Source organism: Salvia splendens, chromosome 5 (assembly GCF_004379255.2).
Source record: "Salvia splendens isolate huo1 chromosome 5, SspV2, whole genome shotgun sequence".
NCBI lineage: Eukaryota > Viridiplantae > Streptophyta > Magnoliopsida > Lamiales > Lamiaceae > Salvia > Salvia splendens.
In genome coordinates this window covers 36,348,446-36,374,659 of record NC_056036.1, presented here as the reverse complement: position 1 = coordinate 36,374,659, position 26,214 = coordinate 36,348,446, and the positions used below count along the sequence as shown (strand labels likewise).

General features: G+C 36.9%; 1 pseudogene; it reads left to right on the top strand.

Annotated features, from left to right (window-relative positions):
* Nucleotides 1–3,916: 3,916 nt before the first annotated feature.
* Nucleotides 3,917–11,760, top strand: LOC121804215 (annotated as a pseudogene).
* Nucleotides 11,761–26,214: the final 14,454 nt, after the last annotated feature.

Sequence of the window (26,214 nt, the reverse complement as noted above, 5' to 3'; positions counted from 1 at the left end):
GCAATTAGAAAAAAACGGCTATAAGTGAAGAAATTAAAATTAAACACTACATTTTCGTCGTATTAAAGTATTGGAAAAATTATACAATGAAATATTAATCTATTGAACATCACGATGGTGTTCACACTGCGCCGCCACCTCCCCTACGTGCCCAAACTTCTTCAATCAAATCGGCCTGGAGTGCGGTATGTGCTGTGCTCCTGCGCATATTAGTGAAACGTTGGAGCAAATATTCAGTGAAACGTTGAATCAAAGAATTCCACGTCTCGTTCCACAAATCGTCCATTTTAAATACCAATGGAATCCACAAATTTTAGTGAGAGAAAGTATGAATGAAGAATTGGAATGGTGTAAAAATAATGAGTGAAATGTGGTGTATTTATAGGTAAATTAAATTGAATTTAAAAAAACAAAAAATAAAAATCGTACGCCCCGCCGCAAACCGCCCCCATTATAGGCCGGCGCGTCCTCGCACATTTATTGGCGGAAGGCCTTCCGCCCCTTTTTTTTGTCCGCTTCGGGGCGGACGTCCCGCCCACTATAGACTGCCCTGCCTTCGCCCCCGCCGGGTCGGCCGGCACGCCTATACTATAGTGGACACTCTTAGATTTTTATTTCAGTTAAAATAGGAAAAAAAAGTATGGTTGAATTGAAGGGGTTGGCAGCGGAAGCGTAAGTTTCTAACGGATCACATAAAACTGATCTATTTAGCAGATTACTTAGATAAACTCTATTCGCGCAATTATCACATGTATCATGCTCATAACTTGAATTCTAAACATGCTTTAGCACAAATAATCCCTAAAACATGCTTGCTACGGAGTTAGCCAATTTACCTCGTTGATTCACTTAAGAATCGAAGATGGCTTGCGTCTTCTCCACGTGAAGATCTTGAGTACTCGACCTCGGATCTTCTGACTGGTGTCCCGGACTGTAAACTGATATTTGTGTGGGCAAATCTCACCAGTGTACTAGGACTTAAATAAAGAAGACAGAATTCTGCTCACGGAAGGAGAGCAAATTTCGTTTCTCTCTCTAGGATGAGGGGGACGAAAATTTTGTGTATGCACAAGTGTGTTTTCTGTCTCTTTTATTCTCCTATTTATATTAAGTCACATATTGGGCTCAGTCAGGGATCTAAGGAAGAATTTGGATATGGCCTCACCTAATTAGCTTTTTACTAATTAAATTGAACCTACAATTTAATACAAGTTTATATTGGAATATTACAAGCAGTCACTACAGAAGTAATATTGCATTGTCTTTCCAAATCCGAAATTACAAGTATTTCGGGTTTCCTTTTTGTGTGTGTAATTTATTTCCCGCGCTTAAGACAGAAACATCCATTAGTTAATCAATGTCTGCTATGGACTTAATTAATTAACATATTTTAATCTCCAAGAGTGTACTTAGTAAGAAAATCTTATTTATTATTCATAGAGTAATCAAACTCCAACTAGCTAGGTTCCGAATAGTAAAACCTTGTTTCGATCTCCTCTTGTGGATGTTATCAAACGAGACTCACCTCGCGCACGATTCAACATAATAGCAATCCTAGCACCGCTTGATATTGATCGCCACTACCCAATATACCAGGATCGTTGGGTGACGAAAAACCCGCACCTATTGGTAAGTCAAAGTAGTAGATACTCAATATCGTATGCTCAATGCTAACATACATTGGTTAAGAAATAAGGCTTAGAAATAAAGACTCGTCTTGCTGTTTAGATCCAATTCAGTGTTATACCACACCAACGTCATCTTTTTTCAATAAGGCTTAGAAATAATCACATTGCAACCTTTCACGATAGGTAGTCTAGGCCTATCTAAGTTGTGAAATTCTTATTTTTCTTTGTTTAGAACTGACCGTGTTACCTTAAATTGGACGACGCCCACAACCGGTGTACTAAAACAAAGACTTAGACTTTGTTACGTTTGTTTATACATTTAAATATGCAATAAACACCCATTAAATGTAAAACGTAACAACATTATGACAAAAATAATCTGTTGCATTCATTGGAAAATAATAATTAGAGTTTTACAGTATTCAATCACTCGAATGATGATTTCTAGTATACAAACCCTAACATGAATTTCATAACTCTCATATTTTTTTCGGAATTCGACTAATCTCTAATCCTGTTTGATCGGATTTGTGGATTATAAGACCGAAAATCTCCCAGCGGGTGGCGGGGTTTGAACCTGTGACCTCAAGGTCACCACAGCTCCGTGTTGCCAAAAAATAGATAAAATTGTAAATGACACAGATTGGTAAAGTTAGAGAGAGGGAAGAAAATGTAGTGGAAATAGTGTTAGTGGATTGTGAGGTCCATATTTAAAATGATGTGTAAGGTTTGTATTTGTTTAAAATTTTTCATATTAAGAATTGATCTAATTTTGGTGGACGACCCAAAATGGAAAAATTAGTCTATTTTTTATGGATAAATGTAGTATAAAATTCATAGTTCCTGACATTATATACTCTCTCTGTCTTATAATAGATGTCACACTTTCCTTTTTAGTTTGTCCCACAAAAAATATGACATTTCCTATTTTGGAAAAAGTTCTTTCTCACATTAATATAAATATACAAATTTCTCTCTCCACCTAACACCCAAAACAACAACACCTAAAATCACTTGCCATTCTCCAACTATGCCATTTATTATGGGACGGAGGGAATAATTTATAATTCTGATTTTTGTAGTGCCATAAAGTCTTAAACATTTATATAACTAGTACTCCCTCCATTCGCGAATAGGAGTCCCATTTTTCTATTTTGGTTCGTCCGCGAATAGGAGTCCCGTTTTTCTATTTTGGTTCATCAAGCTAAACAGAAATGAAAAAACTGATCAAGCTGAATAGACATGAAAAAACTGATCAAGTTGAACTAAAACCAGAAACTAAGTCGATGAATCCTCTTTTTGCAAGACAAGATATACTCTAGTAGTGCTCTCTTTTCCACCTTGGAGGAAATGGACCCGACCAGTGGTCCGTTGAGATGAAGTCAGTGGCCTCCGATCAATTCGGCGATCGATTAGAAGCCAACGTTCCATCTCGAAATTTGTGCCTACATAGAAGTTACTATAGGTGATTTCCGGCATGGGTCCACGGTCCACCGAGTTCCGACCGACATTTAACTTCTTACAAAGAAGCATGATATCAGCAACATTGTGTGGTATGCATATTTCAACAATGTTGTATTCGCTGAATACAAAGGTCAGAGAGATGAAACCAAGAATCATCAACTATGCACCTGTAATGATCGTCTTTTTTGTACCTTTGAAATTTTAAGATGTCTTGAATTAAGTGAAACAGTAGTGTGATGTTCTTACTTTTGTGATTTCTTTGTTAAAATATTTAAGTGTGATTTCTTTGTTAAAATATTTAAGTACATTGTTTTTGCGTGTGAAAGGCTTTGTGTTAAATCATACCTCGTCGTGGATCGTAATATCTCTATTGAAGTATTAATATCTTTATATGCTCGAACGAATAAAACTAAATTGATCTTTAAGTGCTTGGAAGAACACCAAGACACTATTTAATTCTTTGTACTAGTTCGAGTTCGTAATATGGAAGTTACAAATTTTAATCCGATAATCTTTATGATTAAAGATTATTTAATCAACTCATTTCCGTGGAGCATAATAAGTTAATATTTTTACAAGGTAGGCCAATTGAATAAAAAATATTAAAGCCCAATTAATTTGGGTACAAGTTTTGAGCATAGACAAATTAACTTCAAATTTCAAATATTGGGCTTGTTACAAAAAAAAAGAGACTAAATTAATTCTTGAAGCGAATTTTTTTTTTCAACATCAGAAATCGATTTTGTTCTACTCCTCTTCACGCCAATCTGCGTTCAAATTTTGGTCAATCAACAATGAATTGGCAATCAATCACTCCAAAAAACATGGTTACACGTTAATCCCCTGTCCAAAATCCTCCTCAGCCGCCACACTCGTACTCAATTCACAAACTAAAATTGTAATAAGATTCATCCATCTTGAAAGCCATCCCTTCCAAATTCAACTTCCCCAATGACCGCACGGCTTTCACTACTGATTCAATCCCCATCATCGATTTCTCAGCCATTGTTGGCGGCGATCCTCATCATTTTCTTCATCGCCACAGCATGTCAGGATTGGAGTTTCTTCATCGTAAGATTGATACTATATAATACTTCCTCCGTCTCACCATAAACTACTCATATTCCATTTTGAAACTCACCCAAAATGAGTGTTTTATTTTGTTGGCAAAATGTAAAACAATTCCTATCTCTGATTTTATTATATCTCCACTTAATTAACTTAAACATCATTTTTTAAATTTTGTGCCAAATGAAACGTCTCACCTGTAGTGGGACGGAAAGAGTAATATTGTTGTTTCTGGTTTACTAAATAATTACCACTAATTTTTCAAACGACTGTGTTTCTATGTGAATCATGGGGTGCCAGAGAGATTGATAGAGTGAAATGTTTAGGGAAATGATAGAATTTTTCAAATTGCCTGATTCGGAGAAGAAGCAATATGAAGGCAAGTAGTGTTGCCCACGGTTCGGAACCGGACGGTTCCAGTTCGGAACTGCCGGTTCCGGTTTGGTCGAAGGCGGAACCGGAACCGGACCGTGAGGCTATTTCACGGTTCCGGTTCCGGTTCTGGTTCCGGTTCGGAACCGCCGGTTTTTCCTGCGGTTTAGGCGGTTCCGGTTCGGAACCGGCGGTTTCGCGGTTCGATTTTTTTTTTTTTTAATTTGAAATTTGGATTTATACAACAATTTGGAACAAGAGTACAAGACAATGTATAATTCAAATAGAAATACGACGAATAAGGAGAAAATGATATCAATTTTATTGAGTTTGAGTTGTAACGGACAACGATACATTACAATTTACAATACATATACATCTACAACTACAACTACAAGTATACAACATACAACAATGTAATATAATTTACAAGTGTCGTCGGACTCGTGAACGTAAATAAAAAAACATGAAATGGGGGGGAAAAAAATTGAAAAGGGGCTTGAGCTCAACTTAAACTTTCAAAGTTAAACTTTTCAAATTTAAGTTGAGTTGCCTACGTATCCACAATTTTATTGAGGAATCAAAGCCCACGTAGTTCTCTTACCTTGCTCGCCGTTCACCGCCCCCCGTCATTGCTATTGTTGAGTGCTCTCGCTTCTGACCTCGTCATCGCCATCAGAGGAAAATTCTTCACCATCACTCTCTACACGGAAGTCGAAATCCGGCTCTTGTGCTCTCATGTCCACCTTTGCCCAATCATCAAGTAGCATAGTGGCTTACATGTTCTTGGCGGAGAGATTGCTCCTTTTGTCGTCTAGGACACAACCGACGACACTAAAAGCTTGCTCAACGGCGACGGTGGAAGCGGGAACGGCGAAAATCTCCTTAGGCATGATGGATAGTATCGGAAACTCTTTGTCATGTGTTCCCCACCAATTAAGGACGTCAATTTGTTGAGTAGGAGGACCTGCATCTTGAAAAATAGAGCGCGATTCCAAATATATATCTAACTCACTAGTCGCTCTAGTCCTATTGGTTGTAGTACCGTATAGATCTTGCAATTGTGATACTACGTCTGGGTCAATCATGACATTGCTAAACTCCCCGCCACCAAAATCAAATGTGGAAGGACTAGGAGGAGCACGTACCTGGTGAGCGGTGTTATAGCGCATTTCATATTCCGCATAGAGAGCACGAAGTGCACTATCTAACCTTAGTTTGATTTCATCAACATCCGGAATACTTAGTTCGAAGCATTCTCCTCTTGTCAAGCCCATTTTGCGGAGTTGAGAAAAATCCAAATTGTGCAAACAACCATAGTACATGTCTAAAATTTTATAAACGCCATGCAACTTCCACTTTGGATCCAAGCATTTTGCAATCAAAAACATATTTGGAATACGGGCAAAATATTTTAACCACTTTTCAACCATATAAAACAAAATTGCCCTCAAGTCAATGAATTGAGTATTTTTCACACATGTTTTAAAACCAATTGCCACATACATGCAATGCTCCAAAACGCGCACAGAAGTAGGATAATAAACACCGGATAACTCAACAGTGGCATTTTTGAAAGCGCGGAATAATCGAAACAAATCCATGCTGTAGTCCCAACAAGCGGGTATCAAAACCAAATCAGAAGGAACATGCGAGCAAGTTCTAAAAAATCACATAAATATTCAATGTGGTTCAAGGTCGACTCCAACATATCGTACGTCGAGTTCCAACGAGTTGAAACATCCAAACGAAAATTGGTGTACCTGCATTGCTTACTATGACAATATCCCTTCCAAGCTCTACCAATAGGAGCTTTGTTATGAATCAACTTCACAGCAGTTCTAATAGGATCAACATACTTTTGCCACAAATCGATCGCATCTTGAACACACAAATTCAAAATATGGGCAATACATCGCATATGAAAATATTTGCCATCAATAACAGGAGAACATGCACTGATTAGTTCATCTATGCTAGCAGTGTTAGCGCTAGCATTGTCAAAACCAATGGAAAAAATTTTATTGATCAATTGAAATTCATTCAAAACTTGAATGATCAATTGAGCAATTGCTTGTGCAGTGTGTGGTGCGGGAAATTCCCGAAATGCAATCAAACGTTTGTTTAAAGTCCAACTGTGATCAACGAAATGCACAGTGATGCCCATATACGAATTTTTGCAAAAACAATCAGTCCACACATCAGAACAAATAGAAACTTTATGCCCTAAGTTAATAATAAACGTACCTAATTGCGCCTTCTTTTCCATGCATTGTCGAACAACGGCTCGAGTCATTGAAGTTCGACTCAATTTTCTTGCAGCGGCATTATAAACTTGCCGCATACTCGACTCAAAAGCATCGTTATCAAAAGCATTGAATGGAAAATATTTCATAACGGCAAATCTAGACATCACATTAAGAGCATTTTTGTGATCATATTTCAAAAGAGTATTGCTACACATACCTGATGTTTGAGATGAACCCGTCCCACTCCCGGTCCCGACTCCATGTTGAAAGTTGAGTTGAGTTTGGGTTGGAGCGATACCAAACTCGACCGGATGCGCTTTCTCCATGTGACGGGTAAATGTACCGTATCCTCCATCCCTTCGGAATGTGTATACGTTTTCGCAATAATTGCAATACACATTATAAGTGTCAGGATCGTTACTATCTTGTACCTTCTTGAAATATTTCGCCATGATGTTTGAGGTTAAAGACCTTTCAGCTGGTCTAGGAGGTTGAGGAGGGTGTCCACGACCACGACTACGACCACGGCGACTCCTTGGTGGTGGTGGGGGTGGCATTTCTTGAACCTCTTCTACCTCCTCCCCCTCCTCGTCGTCATCATCATCATCGTTGTCTTCATCAACATTCACAGGGGTTGGAATTTGTTGAGAATAGGCACCGCAACCGGGAGCACCACTACCGGTACCAACATAAGCATCGCCTTGGGATTGAGAGCGAGAGAGAGCAATAGCATGTGCCACATCTTGCTCTTCTCGAGTCTACAAAATAATATTTGTATTGTAAATTTCAAATAAAATTATGAACAATAATGTAATGTAATTCAAAATTAATTAAATTAGTAGATAATAAATATTAACCTGCCACGCATCCATGTTCATTTGAGAAATTTCATCAATAACGGATCTCCGAGATGGCCTCTTGGACTTTCCCTTTCCCTTATCAACACGACCTTCTCGGGATGAAGACATATTGCTATGTAGAAATGTAGAAATATGGAATAATATATTTTTTTTGTTTTAGCAATTGAGAAAGAAAGACAACTTATAGAACTACGGGAACAAGTATAAGTGTATAACAATGCGTAATAAGAGTAGCACTTGCATAATTAAATGGAAGCACAATAGCACAAATGAGAAATTGGAGACAAAGAGAGAGAATTGAGAGGTTGAAGAGAGAAACTCTTATTAACACAAGAGTGGGGTGAATGTAAATGAGGATAGAGGGGAGTATTTATAGATAAAAATGGGGGGGGGGGGAATGGAAGAATTCGAATTTGAAATTTGAAAAAAAAAAATTTGAATTTTCGGAAAAACCGGCGGTTTTGGCGGAAAATCGCCGGAACCGCCAGTTTCCGGGCAAAACCGCCGGTTCCAGGGACAAAACCGTCTGCAAAAGCTGCGCCTTGTCTCCTCGTGTCTCGCGCCGCCACCGGAAACCACTGAACCGGCGGTTAACCGCCGGTTTTCACGGTTAACCGCCGGTTAACCGCTAAAAAAACCGCCGAAACCGGCCAGTTTTGCAGCTGAAAAGCTACCGCCGTCGGCCCCATCCCCGATGCCTTGATATACGCACCTGAACCGGCGGTTCCGCGGTTAACCGGCGGTTCTGAACCGTCCCGAACCGCCGGTTCAGTGACGGTTCCGGTTCGAAATATCTTGAACCTGAACCGGACCGCGACCCGAATTGCGACGGTTTTGGTTCGGGAAAATTGCCACGGTTCCGGTTCGGAACCGGTGGGCATCTCTAATGCCAAGAGTGCCTCAGATCCGATCAAATGTGGAAATTTCAACGTCTCCAACACTTCAAACCAAAGCTTTACATTATGGAGGGAACACCTTAAGCTCTATGTCCATCCCAACTTCCATTGTCCTAACCAACCTCAACTCTTGAGGTATATATATTTCACCCTAAACCTTTACGACAAATTACTGTACACATAATGGATGATAGTACAAGCTTTGATACAATATTAATACAGCCAAAAGGAAGATGATAGAAAAGCTGGATGATATATTATTCCCTTCGTCCCATAAGAATATATATTCTTTTCTTTTAATCTGTCCCACAAGAATATGCACTTCCCAATTTTGGAAACTCTTTTCTCTCTGACCAATTCACCATTAACAATACTTTAATTAATATTTCTCTCTATCTCTCTTGCTTTACCATTTTTGCATTAAAACCTGTGCCGAACCCAAAATTCATATTCTTTGGGCACGGAGGGGGTATTCCTGAAAAATACTCCATTCATCCCATAAAAATATGTGCACTTTCCATTTTCGTCCGTTTCACAAAAATATGTGCATTCCATTTTTGGAAAGTTATATTAATTTAATAAGGTAGGTCTATCAATCCACTAACTCTACTTTAACTATCATTCTCCTCATTTCTCTTACTTTACCATACCATTTTCCTCATCTCTTTTACTTTAGAGCATCCACTATAGGCTCAAAGGGGGCGGACGGAAAATCGGGGCGAGGAGGGGGCGGTCTATAGTGGACCGGACGTCCGCCCCGGGGCGGACAGAAAAAAGGGGGGCGGGGCTGGGGCGGTAGAGGCTTCAGCGACTAGGGAGCGAGGACGGGGCGATGGTGGTGGCGGCGGGGCGAGTCCGGGGCGATGGCGGGCGATCCTATAGTGGGGCGACGGGCGATGGGCGTCACCACATTTGAAATATATATTTTTTTATTTCGAAAATCACCCTATAAATACTACTCCTCCACCATCTATTTTTACACACTTTCACACCCTTCATTTTCACACACTTTCCCTTCATTCACTATCTACACTTTCACTCTAAAAAAATGCACGGTCGAGACGACGAATTCCCCGGCTAGCACCAATCGGGATATGGCGGCAATCCTTCCCAGCCGTCGGGATATGGCGGTTATCCTTCTCAGCCGTCGGGATATGGCGGCTCTCCGTCCCAGTCATGGAGTTTTTATTTGTATTTTATTTTGATGTTCGTTGTATAATTTTACCTTTGCCAATACAACGAATATTCAGTCTCAATTACCTCGTTTTATAATTATTTCAATTCAGCCGATTTAAAAACGAAACGAAAAAATTAAAATGAAAATTGGTTATTAAATTTCGGGGCTATTGGAAGTGTCCGCCTATAGTGTGGCAGTGGAGGAAAAAATTGGGGCTATGGACAAAAAATTGGGGCTGTGGACAAAAAAAAGGGGGCGGGGCTATTAGGGAAGGCCTCCTATAGTAGATGCTCTTATCAATTTTGTCTTAATTCCCGTGTCACGTCCATTGTACATATTTTTATGGGACAGAGGGAGTATGACATATAGAGATAGAAAACTTATCAAAAATAAATACTCCATGAACTAATTTGGGTAGACGACTAGAAATGGAAAAGGTGGTATGATGGTACTCCCTCCTGCCATGATTTATAGTTCCATTTTGCTATTTTGGATTGTCTATGATTTAAAAGCTCATTTATTTCATTTCATTTCATTTCATTTCATTTCAGATAAGTGGACCAATCATTCAACTAAATAGTCACATTTTGTCATTTTGGATGTCCATGAAAAATAGTCTTATTTCAAAAATGAAAACTTTTTCTTCCACTTTACCTACTTTTTTTTCATTTTCTATTACTTTTACTCTTATTTCTCATATTTTACCTACTTTTTCTCATCATCTCTCCTACTTTACCAATTTATCATTAAAACTCGTACTGTCCCAAATGAGACTTTTTTTTATGAATGGAGGGAGTATATAAAAGTGTAATCCACATTCCACTATCTTAATTTTCTATTTTTCGTTACAAAGTCAAACAATTTCGTAAAATCCGTGTCTAGTCAAAATGGGGTGAACCGAGGGAGTATAACACATCCAAATAGAGACAAATGGCGTATTTGTCCAAATATAAAATTGGTTAAATATTGTGAAATTTTGGAAATCATATTAATGGTGTTATATATGTTGATAGGGATGTGGTGCAGAAATACACCCAAATGATAAGAGTATTAGCTAGGAAGCTAATCGAAGCCCCTAGAACTGAAGCAACGTTGTTACGTGGATGAAATATTGAAGATGGAGTCGAGTTTTCAATTACTTGCGACAAATTACTATCCACGATGCCCTCAGCCGGATCAAGCCATCGGCCTTCCGCCGCACACAGATGGAGTCTCTTCAAATTGAGCACGACGGAAAGTGGTTCAATGTCGATTCTCCAAAGAATTCTATTTATGTTAATGTAGCTGACCAACTTGAGGTATAATTAAATTAAATACTTCCTCCAGTGGCGGACGCAGAAATAATTATCGATAGGGGCTGAGACTTCTAAATTTTATTTTGATGTATATTTTTGAGTAATTTAAATTATTTGTAGGGGCTTTTATATTATAACTTACACTAAATTTGACTAAAATTTTAAAAAAATTAATAGAAAAAATTAAAAAAAAATATTTCATTGAGGGCTTAAGCCCCACCCCCTTACACCTTGGGTCCGCCCATGACTTCCTCCATTCCGCGGTAGTTGGGTCATTTCATTTTCTGCACTCGTTTTGAAAAAATAATAATAAATAGTTAAAAATGAAGATAAAGTAAAGTAAGTGACAAAATAAGGTAAATAAGAGTCTTATCTACATTATTATGTCTCTTACTTTACCTTTTCTCCACTTTAACTATTTATTATCATTTTTCCAAAACGAGTGCAGAAAATGAAATGACTCAACTACCGCAAAACGGAGGGAGTTGTAGGACTACTCAATTAATATGATTCTAATTATGTGTTTGTTTTGTTTGTATAGATATTCATCAACGAGGGGTGTAAGAGTTTGAAACACAGAGCGGTGTTGAATGAAGAGAGAGATAGAATCTCGATTGTGCTGGCGGAGAAAGATGGGGGGCCAAAGTTTTATGCAATGAAGTACGAAGAGTACATGGAGTCGCAACTCACCAAATCATGTATCGATGGAAAATCCAGGTTGGAAAAACAGATGATATTAGCTGCCAATTAAATTATACTCCTCCTTATACAAAAGATGCCACACTTATAGAATAATATAGAATTTTAGAAGATTTAAATGAAGGAAGAAGATATAATAGGAAAGTGAGACATGATCTTTTATAAGACGAAGGGAGTATAACTGCATACAGAAAAAATTATTTGATAAAGGATAGCACAATCATAAGGGTGTAAGAAGAGGAGCGGTGAATAGGGGAAACAAGATCAAACATCAAATGTAATTGTAAATTTTATGAAAGTTGACCGAAAATACTTAGAATATGATATATTCAATCATGAAGACTCACGTAAGAGAATATTATTTTGTAAGTTAATGAAAAGATAATAAAGTAAGAGACATAAAAAAGTAGAGATAATGTTATTACCTTTATATTTAATAGTGTTAGTGTTTGTATGCTAGAAATCACCTTTCGAGTGATTGAATACTGTAAAACTCTAATTATTATTTTCCAATGAATGCAACAGATTATTTTTGTCATAATGTTGTTATATTTTACATTTAATGGATGTTTATTGCATATTTAAATCTATAAGCAAACGTAACAAAGTCTAAGTTTTTATTTTAGTAGACCGGTTGTGGGCGTCGTCCAATTTAAGGTAACACGGTCAGTTCTGAACAAAGAAAAATAAGAATTTCACAACCTAGATAGGCCTAGACTACCCATCGTGAAAGGTTGCAATGTCAGTCCGATTATTTCTAAGCCTTATTGAAATAAGATGACGCTGGTGTGGTATAGCACTGAATTGGATTTAAACAGCAAGACGAGTCTTTATGCTATCTACTGAAAGACGAGGTCTTGATAATTAATTTCTTAATCAATGTACGTTAGCATTGAGCATACGATATTCAGTATTTACTACTTTGAATTACCAATAGGTGCGGGTTTTTCGTCACCCAACGATCCTGGTATATTGGGTAGTGGCGATCAATATCTAGCGATGCTAGGATTGCTATTTTGTTGAATCGTGCGCGAGGTGAGTCTCGTTTGATAACATCCACAGGAGGAGCTCGAAACAAGGTTTTATTATTCGGAACCTAGCTAGTTGGAGTTTGATTACTCTATGAATAATAAATAAGAGTTTCTTGCTAAGTCCACTCTTGGAGATTAAAATATGTTAATTAATTAAGTTCATAGCAGACATTAATTAATTAATGGATGTTTCTATCTTAAGCACGGGAAATAAATTACACATATAAAAAGGAAACCCGGAATACTTGTAATTTCAGATTTGGAAAGGCAGTGCAATATTACTTCTGTAGTGGCTACTTGTAATATTCCAATATAAGCTTATATTAAATTGTGGGTTCAATTTAATTAGTAAAATGCTAATTGTGTGAGGTCATATCCAAATTCTTCCTTAGATCCCTGACTGGGCACAATGTGTGACTTAATATAAATAGGAGAATAAAGGAGACAGAAAATACACTTGTGCACATACACAACTTTCGCCCCCCTCATCCTAGAGAGAGAAACGAAATTTGTTCTCCTTCCGTGAGCAGGATTCTGTCTTCTTTATTCAAGTCCTAGTATTCTGGTGAGATTTTCCCACACAAATATCAATTTACAGTCTGGGAAACTAGTCAGAAGATCCGAGGTCGAGCTCTCAAGATCTTCACGTGGAGAAGACGCAAGCCATCTTCGATTCTTAAGTGAATCAACAAGGAAAATTGGCTAACTCCGTAGCAAGCATGCTTTAGGGATTATTTGTGCTAAAGCATGATTAAAATTCAAGTGATGAGCATGATACATGTGATAATTATGCGAATAGAGTTTATCTAAGTAATCTGCTAAATAGATCAGTTTTATGTGATCCGTTAGAAACGCACGCTTCTGCTACCAACCCCTTCAAATAAGACAATCTAAGAAGGAAAATTTTTAATTTTTAATGGGACAAAATGATACTTCAATAGAGATATCACAACTCACAACGAGGTATGATTCTACACAAAGCCTTTCACGCAAAAACAACACACTTAAATATTTTAACATATAAATAAAAAAAGTAAGAACATCACACGACTGTTTCACTTACTTCAGGACATCTCAAATTTCAAAGGTACGAAAAAGACTGGTATTAGTTCGTACAAATTTCAAGATATCGGAGTCATAAGTTATAAAAGATAAAGGCTCTTTGAAATGCACAGCGAAACAAATGAAGCCATGCACATCAGTGAGTCTTTTGATTTTTAAAATTTCCATATGTTACACTTAACTCTATCATTTAATTGTTCAACATGCGTATTTAGAAATATATGTGGGACTAAGTATAAAGGTATTAGTGAATATATGCCAAAGATGGAGTAACAAAAGTTTTGAAAATATTGTCAAATTTTAAACTCTATCATTTTATTGTTCAACATGCGTATTTAGAAATATATGTGGGACTGAGTATAAAGGTATTAGTGAATATATGCCAAAAGATGGAGTAATAAAAGTTTTGAAAATATTGTCAAATTTTAAATTAATTAATTATAAATCAATTTTTAATGTAAAATAATAATTAAAAATTTGATTATAAATATTGTATATTTTCAACTACATCTGATACACACTGGACATGAAACTAAGTGTTTTACTATTTCTTTTTGTTAGGCAAAACACATTCCTAACTCTTTATACTTTGATTGTTTATTTCAATAGGTCCTTGTATAATTTTTTCATTTTACCAAGTTCCTATACTTTTATATTTGATATATTCCAATCCTTATTTAACGGAACTGTTAACTATTCTGTTATAAAATAACACATCATATATCAATTATTTAAATATATTTCACATAATATCCTAGTTGGAAAAAAACATAGAGATAAAAAAGGAAACTTGATAAAGAAATTCAGATTGAATTTTTTAGATTTATATCACTACAACCAAACAATCAGTAATATTCAAACTACTCTACCTTCAACTAACCTACAATTATCAATCTTCTTCAATGATTTTTAGCTCATATAATCAAACAAAAAATTTCTTCTTCTCTCTGCGTGTTGAAGACAAGCAAGAACAATGCCCCAAAAATTATACACACAAGATAAGGAGGAGACTTGCTAGAAGCTCAATATTTCTTTCATTTTGTTGTGCCATTTTTGGTTTCTGAAAAATAGAAGATGAGGAAGGAGCCTTGTAATTGCAGAATTGCGAAGAATTGATTGCAGATTGCAATCAAAATGCAACCAATGAGAATGTACTCAACGTGTTCGACGAAATTTCTAAATGAGATTTGGGATACTGTTCTTGCTTCAAAACAGTTGTTCCTACTTCTAAATGAGATTGGAGGCGTCATTCCAGATTCAACTACTAAAAGTTCAAATATATGAAAGCATTCCAATAGGTTTGATCCTTTAAACTTTTCTCTTAATATAGTTATTAACAAGTATTCCAATATGTTTGATTCAACTACTAGAATGTTTAGTTCATTGACAAGTTCATTGATTCCAATAAGTATGATTCAACTACTAGAATGTTTAGTTCATTGACAAGTATTAGCAATGATATAAGAAATCTACAGGCTAAACCTTCTTTTCTTCTCCCCACTTGCAACTTGAACAATTTTACTAACAAGATATACTGCAATAATTCAATAATCTCATCAATCAATCCATAAACAATGATAAAAGTTGATTTTCCTCTCATAAGAAACTAAGTGGTTATACACATGTTACATTCAAAATCTTACTCTAAAAATAGATGATGATCAAGCAATTAATTCCCAAGAAATGAAAATACCACATATAATCTGCTATCATTAGAATGAAAATTCATTTATCTTCAGTAGGAATAGGAAAAAAAAGAGATTCATATAATTCTTTAAGAAAAAATCAAACTTACTAAGTGCAAAAGCAATAAATTTCGTTTAATAATGGAAACAATTGTCTTATCTATTATTTATAAACTTAATTCAAGATACACATCATTTCCTCTGCTTTGCTTGAGTTGTAAATGTGGTTATTTTGCGTTGTGCCGCAACCTGCAGTTGTCTTGTTGTCATCGATGTATTTCCTTTCCATTTTAAACATGAAGTTGCCTGGTTCTTGCTGCCTCGAACATCTTTATTTGCATCTTCAGATGATCGTGAAAACATTGTTTCTTGATGTGTCTTCACATATTTATTAGACCTTATTCCTGGCTGATCAAAGCAAACCAACAATGTAATTATTTTGAAATATTGAGCATGAGGTAACTTAAATTGAATATAAATAGTAATATAATGCTTACATAAAGAATTGTTTGACCAGTATTCTCATTGATATATAATCCATAACCAGTTGAATGATTTGTCGAACCTTTCGTCATCCTTGATTTTGTGGCTCTGCTTCTTTTACCTAGTTGGACTGAGCCATTATGCCTTTCTGATGATTGCACATCCCTCATTTCACTTCTGCTTTGAGAGAGTGACTTATTTGTTGCATATTGCTCTAGACTTCTAACATTATCTTCTTCGGGCTACATTAAAATTAACAAGAAAAGCATTGTTAAGAAACCACAATTTTATGAGAGCACTTTTTTGTAAAAAGGGCTAAGTAATAGTAACATATTCATCTTTTGAGGACATCTTTTAGTATTATGTCCAGGCTGCTTATATATTTTGCAAGTCATGATTCTTCCTTTTCTGGATAGTTTGTCTGCCTTCTGAATCTCATTTTTATCTTTATTTCTTATAACTTTAGGCCTCCCTGGTAACTTCCTGTGAGCCGGTGGTGCAATTTCTTCTTTACCAGTTTCAGTCCACAAGATCTTTCCTCTCACAGGTTGTATCATGAACTGATAGGCCTTCAAATATGTAGATTCTGCATACCAATGAGCAACGAAATTTTATGGCTCCAACTCTTCACTGTGCAGGACACAAACTGCATGTTGGCATGGGATACCGGTAAGTTCCCACTCTCTACATGTACAACTTGACGACTTTAAATTAACGATATGCCTGTTATCTTAGCCATATACATTAGAAACCTCATATCCTTCATCTCCATTTCAAATCATTTGCCACTTAAATGAGAGCTCTTTGTTTCTTTATAATTTTTACATAGGTCTTGGTCCAACAGCACATATCCAAGTTGAACAAAACTTCCTTTTAGTGTATAATCTTCTCATTACTTGAACTCTTATATCTTCAAACATAGAAATAATTGGCTTACACCTTGCATCTAGACATCTAGTATCCAACCATTGAATGTTTCAGCCATATTTTTATCCACGGAATCGCACTTTGGAGTTGTCCTAAAGTATGCTTTTGAAAAGGATTCAACATTGTATCGCATAAAATCTTCCAAAATCCCATTTCCCAATAGATTCATTTCTCTTAACTTTGACTTTAAATCATTTTCAAAAGTACTCCTAGCACACGTCCAAAATGCGCTCTCTCTCTCTCTTCATGATGCACTTTTTATTAGCGCTTAATAAACCTGCAAGTATACAGAGTATATATAGTATAGCTAAAGATCAGTACCGGATATCAATCACAAGGGAAACAATCATAGATTGGATACCTTCTACTAAGCTTCTTCTATTATTTGGAAAACCGAAAGATTTTGGGAAATTTTGAAAATAAAAACAAGTAAAAGCAAGTAAACAACTAATTGCAAGTAATTCACAGAGATAAAATATAGAGATAAGAGAATTCCAGGGATGTGCGTTCACAGTTATGGTTATATGAATTCCAACTACAATACCCTAGCACAGTTAATACTTCGATAGAACGAGTCACTTAAGTTATGCTCATGCGATACAAACGTAAATTACTAACACTAGGGGCGTCAATCCTAGATCCATAACTCCTTAAAGCTCCTAAGACCCTTGAAAAGTCCTCACTCTCAATTAACAATGTCGTTTTAAGGGAAACTAATTGTAGTGTCTACTAAGTGGATCTAACTCGCCAACCTCCTCTCACGATTATGTAGCAAGTTATATTAAATCATTACAAAATGTGTCACTCAAACGTGAAGCATTATCCAATTACTTAGGGAAGAAACGAAGTAAAAACAAAATGGATATTAAATAGAAAATGAAATTATATAACCAAAGTCGTACTAACACATCCGTAGAATCCTATGAGTTTAGTTACACATGATAGAATAAGCTAAAAACATAGTTTGTAGGGAAAACAAAGTGAACATAAGACCTAAAACAATTAAAACCCAAAGGTTGAATCCTTGTAGCCTTGATCTTCTCTTGATTCCTTCTTCAAACCCTTGCACTATGAAGTACTCTCAAATTTATGCTCTGAAATTATTTAGCAAAAAAAGATCCTTTGTGAAGAGGTTTGAGTGGGTATTTATAGCCTCCAATTCGTGTACCATGAATATGGTAAATCTTGGAGAGAAAATAGGTCAAAATCGTGCGCCGCGCATTTCCAGCGGGTCGCTGCATGATGGTCCGTAGCTACTGGAACTTTTGGAGCGGTCGTTGCGCACACCTCAGCGGTCGTTGGGCGTGGTCTTCCTTTTCAGCACAACTTTCCTGGAGCGGACCGCTTCAGGTTCAGCGGTCGGTGGCGGCCAGCGGTCGCTGGCCGCTGGTTGTGATGCAGCGGATCGCTGGGCGTCTCAGATGCTCCAGATTTCCAACTTCGACTTTTGGCTATCTTTTTAGGCTCCAATGTGCACATTTCTCACAAAACACGTCAAAATACCAAAATAGATCAAATATGCAAAATATGAACATGAATTGTCATTTTGACATTAAAAAAAACAAATAATGGTCTTAAAACAGTGCAAAATCCGAGCGTATCAATTCCCCCAAACTTACGCTTTTGTTTATCCTCGAACAAAACATAGAAGACACAAAAATTGACGCACGGATTGCACAAGGACTAGACGTCGTAATAATTGCCTCATAAGATGGAAGAATAGATTAAGCATGAATTAACGCAATCAAATCAAGGATAGAATTGTTTGTATACAATATATTCTATAATCCACTTTTAACCCAAGGCGAGAAGAAGTAATTTTATCGCATTGATATTTGCTTGTGCGTTTATAAGATGTTTCTCAAACATTTAAATGTATAAGAAGCAAACAAGTCTAATCTTCTGCATAGTAGATTGGTCGTGAATGACGTTCATAGAAGGTGACGCAGTCGGTTCTTTGTAGAAGAGAAATAGAATTTCACAATCTAGATAGGCTTCGGCTACTTATCGTGAAGGGTTGCAGTGTCAGTCCGCATGTTTCCTTACCTTAGAAAATAAACGACACTGGTGTGGTATTGCACTGAAGGATCTAACAGTTGAGATAAGTCTTTCTTGCTATTTACTGAAAGACGAGGTCTCGGTGATTGCTATTTCTTAATCATTGTTGATATTACATTGAGCATACGACATTGATTATGCACTACTTTGATTTATCAAAAGGTGCGGATTTTTCGCAATCCAAGAATCCTGATATCTTGGGTAGTGGTGATCAATGTCTAGAGGTGCTGGTATTGTTATTGCAATTAATCGTGTGCTGGGTGAGTCCAGTTTGATAATATCCTCAAGAGGTGTTTTAAAAGGTTTTATTATTTAGAAAATCGGCCGGATGGAATTTATTCTAGAATGATAAATAAAGATTTTGAAGTAGACAATTCTTGAAAAAAGATATTAATTAATTAAAGTCAAATAGCAGACTTAAATTAATTAATGGATATTTATATCTTAAACATGAGAAATAATTAATTAAAGAGGTAAAGCCCGGATTACTCTTAATTTAGGATTGGACGTGTAGTCAATATTATTATATTATAGTGGATGATAATAATATTCTGTTGGACTTATATTAAATTGGGGCTCAATTTAATTAGTAAAAATTCAACAGGTTTGGCCTAAATCCAACCTCCATGGATCTCTAATCTGGCTCATCATAACTCTATATAAAAGGAGATTAATAGTAATTTAATCAATAATTTTCGTGCTCCCCTTGGGGAGTGGACGGAAAAATCAGTTTTAACAAAACTGATATTTTGTCTTCTTTCTAATGAAGCTCTTTTCGATTCTGACAAGCATTGCCTACCGAAAGGTCATTATCTGAGTTGTCCAGCGCCTTTGTCCTAGCGGCAAGGAGCTTAGACATTATTGCATGAGGTGCCGAGTTCGAGCCCTCTTAATATCAGTTGTAATTTCCTCCTATCTATAGTGTATGAGTTTATTTGTAATTTCCTCCCTTATATAGGAGTTAATTTTTTATTTTTTTTAAAAGGTCATTATCTGAGTTCGGGATACAAATTAGAAGGTTCGTGGTTGAATATGAAGATCATCACGTGGAGAAGGCGCAAACAATCGTCGATTCTTTGGAGAATCAGATCGGTAATTCTAAACAGTAGGAATTCATGAATTAGGTTTAAATTTCTTAAGCATGAATTTATGTGCGTTCTTGTATGCAATTGATTGTTTAACATGTAGTTAATTGATCTCATAATCAGTCAAATAGATCTTTATGCATGATTTATTTGTGAATGCATGACTTCCGTTGTGCTAGGGGCACCAAACATATTAATGTAAGGCTGCACTTTATTAGAGATGAGGTGGAGAGTGGCAGGGTGAAGGTGATCAAGATAGATACAGCCCAGAACCCTGCTGATAAGCTCACTAAGCCTTTGAGCAAGGAAAAGTTCGATTACTGCAACAGACTTGTGAGTTTGTATGCAATAGATTTCTGAGTGTTGCTATATTAGCCAAGATAGGAGATTGTTATGGTGAGTAGCTGAATAGCAATGCATGTGCATGGGAGATTACGGTGGAGGATACCACATCTAATCAAGGAGTTCAAAAGTTAGTTGAATAACTAGCCGTTGGAATCCCTCCGGCCCTGTAAATTTGTCGCTTATTTCCATTGAAAATTTATCTCTTATTTTCATTTTCGTAGGTTCCTAAAAATTTGTCATCTTTTACTTTTATCATTTTTTGTAGTAGACCTCACATTCTACTAACTCATTTCCACTCATATTTTATTATAAACTATTATATAAAAGTATGATCCATATTTCACAACTTTTTAAACTCATTCTAAAATTTATACTTGATCAAATGGTGACAAATTATAAGATCGGAGGAGTATTTTATTCTCTTCTGCATTAAATAGACATAAATCGGCCGCGAAAAGGAAGTCAATTTTGAGCGGCCAATAGATTATTTTAAATAACATAATTTTTTTGTCTTTTTTTTGATAGAAACTAGAGTTAACACGCAAAGGTTTTGTTTTTTGAGCTATAAAATAAAGAGACAGTTTAACATATTGATCGAGTAATAAAAAAATTTGTTAAGAAAATATTGCCCAAAAAATATAATCAGATACAATTATGACACCTTTGATGGGTAACTATTATAAGTCACAGAAATAATACTTTCTTATGTTTCTTTCTTATATGTGTTTTAATTTTCTACTTAGAAACATTTTTTTATTAATTGTCTCACTTCCTTTTCATTATTTTTTAATAATGAATCTTACATTCCACTAACTTACTCTCTCATATTTTATTATAAAACTCAATTTTACTCACTCACATTTCACTATTACTTTTCAACCCTTTCCTCTATTTAAAAAAAAATCTGCAATGTGACACATAATTAATAGGGAACAGAGGAGGTAACAAATCACAAACTTTAATAATATTGGGATTGTATTAATTTCGTCAGTAACGAAATTAACTCGAAATTTTTTCACGCAAGATTCAGCGAATATATCTCGTTGTCATTAAAACTATACCACCTTTGTATACAAAAAAATTAAAAATAGTACTCCGTACTAGTTTTTTTCCATGTTGATTCATCTATCAAAATTAGTAATATCAATTTATAAGAATTTTTCTTATAGTGACCCTCAAATTATGAATTAGAGAGTATGAATTGACACTAATTGTTTTCTAGGTATTTATTTATTTGTTTGTTTGTTTTAAGTGTTTTCTAGGTACAACTAGTTGAAAGTGAAGCATTGTCCTTAGTCGTCAAATCACAAATACCATCACTTTATCTTTGTTACTTAATTAATTGCTTTGTTATTTGATTGCTATGTTTAAAAGCTAACAATTAATGTATGCGGTTTTGTATAGGGGTGGGTAGGTACGGTATACCTTACCGAAACCACCATACCGTATACCTTACCGTAAATTCGGTATCTGAAAAAATCATACATTTACCTTATCAAAATTATTGGTATGCCAAACTTCGGTATACCTTATTTCCGGTATGACCAATTTCCATACCTATGTCTTACCTCATTTTCGATATACCGTACCAAAGTTCTGTATACCTTGCGGTATACCATACTTTCAACATCAATGAAAATAAATAATTTGAGTTTTTAGAATATTATTTATATTTTATAATTAAAAAATATATATATTAAATATATTTTATTCATAATTATATTTATATTTCAAAATAAAATTTATTATTTAAAAATATATAAAATATATTTTATATATAATTATATTTATATTTTATGGTATATACCTTAATTTACGGTATATACCGAATTTCGGTATAAAGCGGTATACCGCGGTATATGAAAATTCATACCGTTACCTTACCGAAATCTTTCGGTAAGGTATCATACCGTATCGAAAATCACGGTACACCAACAATTCGGTATTTTTTATATTTTTTCGTTATGATAAGGCCGGTATTTCGGTATTTCGATATGTTTCCCGAGCCCTAGTTTTGTCATGCATGGAATTTAATGATTTTTTTTCCGATGCAACTTTAAGATGCAAACTTTAATAGACTAGACAATAGTTTTGTCATGGAATTTAATGTTTTTTCCGATGAAACCTAATAGACTAGATAAATCGAAGATATTAAAATCCTTTGAACAATTATTACGAAAAGAAAGGTTGGTTTAGACTTTAGAGTCTTAACACATTGTCCATTTTACTCCCTCTCCCTCCCTCCGTTCGCCGTTAGGAGTCTTATTTATGGACGGCATGAGTTTTAAGAAATGTTAAGAAAAGTGAGTGGAAAAAAGTTAGTGGAATAGGGGTCTCACTTGTATATATTAGTTTTAAATGAAATGTGAGTGGAATGAGTTAGTGGAACGTGAGACCCTCTTACCATTTATGATAAAAGTAAAAGAAAATTTCTATTCGCGAACGGACTAAAATAGAAAAACGGGATGCCTATTTACAGACGGGAGAGTATATACTAGTAGCACGCCACTAGTACTTATTATAATACAAACAGATTTCACGGGTTGGTAGATTTCATGTCCCATTAAATATAATATTCCGTCAATTGATTTCTAAATTAGAAAACGTGTACATGTGGCGGAGTAGTGAAACCCTACTACCCGAGATGCCCTCTCTTGTAGAGAGACTGATCAATTGTTAACTCATCATTTAATTGCTAATTATAACTAATTTAAGACCATAGGATTTTAGAAAACTTGTGGTCTACAATTTGCCACGTGTAATTTTCATTTTTATTAATTAAATCGAAAAAGATAAAAAACTATCAAATTAGGGTTTCGGATGAAAATGTCAATATAGTGTTTCGAAAATATCAATACAATGCTTTGAAAATGTCAACACAATGCTTTGAGGATATTAGCACATTGCTTATATTGACATTCTACATGTATTATATTAACATATTTTATATATCATGTTGACATTTGTTGTTGTACGAAAAAATTGAAAATTTTCAAAAAAAATTCAAAAATATTGACATCGGAACATATGCAAGTGAGATCTCGTTAGAATCCTCATGAAATTATCATTAATTTGATATATGTTGTGGGAAAAAATAATTTAAATCGAGAAATTTATATATGTTTTAAAATTATGGGATATTTTTCAAAAATTAGTTATTACTAATTTGTTGTAAACTGACCTTAATACCCTTATTGACTCTTTTTTTTTATCGTATTGACATTTCGAGGCTGATGATCTCAAGACCCTTAATTTGAATATCTAAACCCGGCACAGGGGTCTCATCGACCTCTAGCAACCATTCAAAACCGATGCCGGCAATATAGGCAGAAAACCTCTCCTTCATCTCTATCTTCTCCAAGGATGGCTGGTGCAACATCTTCCCTGCCTTTAACTTCTTCTGAGGGGTCACCCTTTGATGCACCTCCTTCTTCATTTTAGGATCATCGAATTCCAACATCTGTTGGCGAAGAGCTGGGGTCAACACCACATGCTGAGGAGAGTAGGCGGTGGAGGGAGAGGTTACAGGCCTTCCTTGTTGTCTTCTGGACGTTCGGGTCCAACGCAACTCCTGTCCCGTCGAATTACTGCCCTCATCTCCGGGCCGTGGGGAAACGGGTGCGGAAGCATCTGCAACGGCGACCTCTGTGTTAGCGGGGTGGCTTCTCTTGGGAGCAGGGAGAACACTTTCCTTCCCCTTCCTCTTTCTCTTCCTCGTCAGGCTGCCCTCGGTAGCCTTTCTCTCCTCTCCAGCCTCCTGGATCTGAGGTTCTTCTAGTTCTTCTTCATCCACCAGCCTCATGCTGTGCGTTGCCTCTGCACCACCGTTCCCTCCTCACCCTGTGTTTTCAGGTTTTCAGCTACCTCCAGGAGTCGGTCCGTTGTCATACGCCACGTCTGACGGTGTAGCGGCTCCTCCTTCTCCTTTTCTGTTCCCTCATATTCGAACAACGGGTGGAACTCCTCCACCTCTCCATCGTTAATGTCGCCGCCCCCAGTCAAATGCGGCTCACGGACCGAAGCGGAGCCGCCACCGCTTGTTGGCGACGAAATACCGAAATACTTCCCATAATCCTCCCCCAATCTTTCCCTGTCAGAGGTAGATTCGCTGTGTTGCATTGGCTGGACGGGGGACTCAGGTGAGGGTGATATAGGAGAGCTAGGAAGGGGGTTGTAGGTGATGTAGGGGAGCTAGGAAGAGGGGATAGGGGTAAAGTCTGGATGGGGGATGTGGTTTTGGGAAGAGATGGCGGCGAAGGTTGGATAGTAGATGGTGGAGGTGATGTAGGAGGGCTAGGTGGGGTCTTTGGTTTAGAGGATGAAGCCGGGTTTTTAGACCGGGAAATCCCAAGTCTAGCTTTGAGTTCGGCGTATGCTGCTGCATCGCCCAATTCGCGGGGTATACTTCGAAGGATTTTGTCAAGGTGCCGTAGAGTCTCCTTATCTACCTCGGGCCGTGGAGTGGCGGTGGTTGGCGTAGAAGGGTTAGGATTTCCTTGATGAACTTGGGATGAAGTTTCTTGGTCGCCTCCGTCGGCGCCGACACTGGAGGATGATGAAGGAGTGGGAATCTGCTCTATCAACATATTTGCTAGTAGTGGTGATGAGTGCTGGTGAAGAAAATGTTCTAGGTGAGGGTTCGAAATTTGGAGTGGTGTGGGGAGAGTAAAAGGAATGCACTGTAGTCGCTTTTAGGTAAAAGTGAAACACGGCTCTGAGATCTGCCTATTATATTGGTATCACGACTATTGAGATCTCTGCGACTGTTCATGTACGGGCGCGCCTTTTCAGAGTGTCAACTGGCTTAGCTTCTCTGATACGCTTTCTCCTTCTCCCTGGGACGTTCCTGCATTGCGACAGTTGGCGCAGCCTGACACCTCTCTAATGACTGCATATGTCCTATCACCACCCGTTCCTGATCAATTAAATCACTGTGGCCATTGGTTAGCCTTCGTTGCACTGATCAAGTGGTAAGTTAAATCCAGATGCAAACTATATAATTCCACTTGATCAATTTCTTGCCTCTACTCCCGACTTTTAATTTTCTAAGACATAAAAAAACTAACTCTTCAAGAAATATTTACACTAACTATAAGGATATGACCGAGTTCCCCTAGGACGTCACTTGATCAGTTTAATAGTTTTAGAATTTGTTGCTTGATCAAGCAGACTACAAAGGAGTACCCGATCACTCCCTCTACCTGGTCACTGGTTAAGATTGGGCAGGGCTAGTGGAACTTCTTCCACCAAGCCTGCTTTAGTTTGTCTCTGTAGGGTTCAACCCGATGACTCTTTCCTATGAAGGAGAGCAAATTGGGGGAGTATCCTTTGTGTATGTTTGCCTCCAGTGTGCATGTCGCCATGGTGGCATTAGGGTTCGCCTATTCTGATTTCCGCTTCCTGGATATCAGTTCGATTCGACACTGGGATGGTAGCTCCTCCTGTTCACCGATGGGCTCTTTCTTCCTTGAAGAGAGGTTGGTCACTCCTTTCTCCACCGTGGCTGGATGTATGCACCGTTTTGGGTTCATCTCCATCAGGTCTGCTGTCTTCCACCTGATTACCTCTTGACGCAGCCCTAGCTCTTCAATCAGTTGCCCTCTTTGTTCTTGCAGATTTGGTTTGACTGGCTTGTGATACGTCTGATCGAACAAGTCTTTGAAGGTAACAGATGATCCAGGTAAGGGCAGTAGTTACCTTGTAGGCGCGGAGTTCTCCTTCAGCTTTCTTCTTAACGGGCCAGCTTGGTTAGGTTGTTTTTCGACTCTTCCTGATTGAGTGATCTCTTATGTCTTTGCTGGTCGTGTTGGTTTGCAGAAATCCGTCATTG